Source organism: Acyrthosiphon pisum, chromosome X (assembly GCF_005508785.2).
Source record: "Acyrthosiphon pisum isolate AL4f chromosome X, pea_aphid_22Mar2018_4r6ur, whole genome shotgun sequence".
In the NCBI taxonomy this organism is placed as follows: domain Eukaryota; kingdom Metazoa; phylum Arthropoda; class Insecta; order Hemiptera; family Aphididae; genus Acyrthosiphon; species Acyrthosiphon pisum.
The window spans coordinates 38,167,845-38,169,864 of record NC_042493.1 but is presented as its reverse complement, the minus strand read 5'-3'; positions in this window follow the sequence as shown (position 1 = coordinate 38,169,864).

Here is a 2,020-nt window from a genome sequence, read left to right as displayed (position 1 = left end):
TAATCTATAGCTGCTATACCATATTGGAAATATCGACCGATTATGCGATAATAGATAATGGATATGGCACATAATCGTGTCAGCTTGTGCAGTTTGTTTGAACTTCAGTCTGTTCACGATATCCGCCGCCGTTGTGTGTATGTTCCGAGATGTCAAGTGAAATCCATGAAAAAAAATTTATAGAACATTTTTGGTTTTCTTTTCACAAAAAACTCGCTGACGACGCGGAGCGTTGGAAATGTACAACACGTAGCTGTAAGGCTTATTTTAAGCAAAACAGTATTGGTGAAAGGTACGATGAACATCTGTACCATAACCACGAGCAATTAGATGTCAGTGTTTTAAGGAGGAGGGAGATTAGCAATAGCTTAAAGCGTAAAGCGCAAGAAAATTTGCACGAAAGTTCGCGAAACTTCTCCGAAGTGAACTTGTACCTAATGATTTACATGTTTTGACCACACAAGATGTCAATGCTATTCGTAAGACAGTATATTATGCACGTTCAAAATTACTACCAAAATTACCTAAATCGACAGAGGAAGCGCAGGATCCTTTAGATAAAATTGGTATTAAGACTTTGACAGGCGAGAATTTTTTATTTCATAATAATACAGCATCAAATATTGTTATTCTTACATGTAACACCAACTTGAACATTCTCAAGAATAGCCGTAGTATTTATGTTGATGGCACGTTTAAGTGTTATCCAAAATTTTTTTACCAAATGTTTACCATCCATGTTTTACATAACGGATACTATCTTCCCCTGATTTACTGTTTTTTGCCTAATAAAACCTCGGTTACCTACGGAAAAGCTTTTTCAGCATTGTGTGATTACATTGACCCACAAGTTATTTTCGCAGATTTTGAAGAGGCTTTTTATTTTGCAATACGAAAAACGTGGCCATCGGTAAAAATAAAGGGATGTAGATTCCATTTGGGTCAAAGTTGGTGGCGGAAGATTCAGTCAGTTGGACTTGCATCAGAATTTAGAAACAAAGATTCTGAAATAGGAAAATCTCTAAAATATTTATTTGGCCTTCTTTACCTACCACCGTCAGAAGTATTGAACTGTTCTACAGATGATTTAATGGCTATCAAACCGATAGACGATAAAGTGGACAAAGTGTTCGACTATATTTTTGAAAATTATATGATGTCAGATAGTCGTTTTCCTCCTGAAATGTGGACTGAATGTTCATCTTCCCTTGCTTTGACCACAAATGGCTGTGAATTGTTCCACAGCAGATTCAACGACGAATTCAATTCTGCTCATCCTAATATTTTTAAGGTTATTGACATACTAACCGAAATACAATCCGAAACACAAATTAAAGCTCGAAGTGGTGTAAATACACCAAAACCAACAAAAAAACAGGAGCTCATTGAAAACATTATCCGAGAATTTTTATCAAATAAAATAACTACCATCGATTATATAAAAAAATTGTGCATCAAAAATTTACCTATTTCATAATTTTTTTTATATTTTTATACATACATTTTTTTTTATATTCTTATACATACATTTTTTTTTATATTTTTATACATACATTTTTTTTTTATATTTTTATACATACATTTTTGTCTATTTTTTAAAACTTTTTTACAGAATATAATTTTTATAATTTAACCTTAAAAAACGTGACTGCCCCTCCGTATCGTTTAATAATAACCAAATCCCAGTCACCCCGACAATAAGATACCTAGGTTTGATCTTTGACAGGCGCCTCACATGGGCCCAACACCTTAAAATAAAAAGAAAAACAATCAACTCCAGACTCCATTTACTCCGCCCACTTCTTAGATCCAAGACACCTTTAAAAAATAAGCTATTAATATACAAAACCATCATCAGACCTGTTTGGTCCTATGGCATCCAGATTTGGGGCTCTGCCAAACCCTCCAACACGAGAACAATCCAGGCATTCCAGTCTATCTGTCTAAGGCAAATTGTCTCTGCTCCATGGTTCATCTCAAATAATAATCTCCACAAAGACCTAAATATCCCATCGCTCTC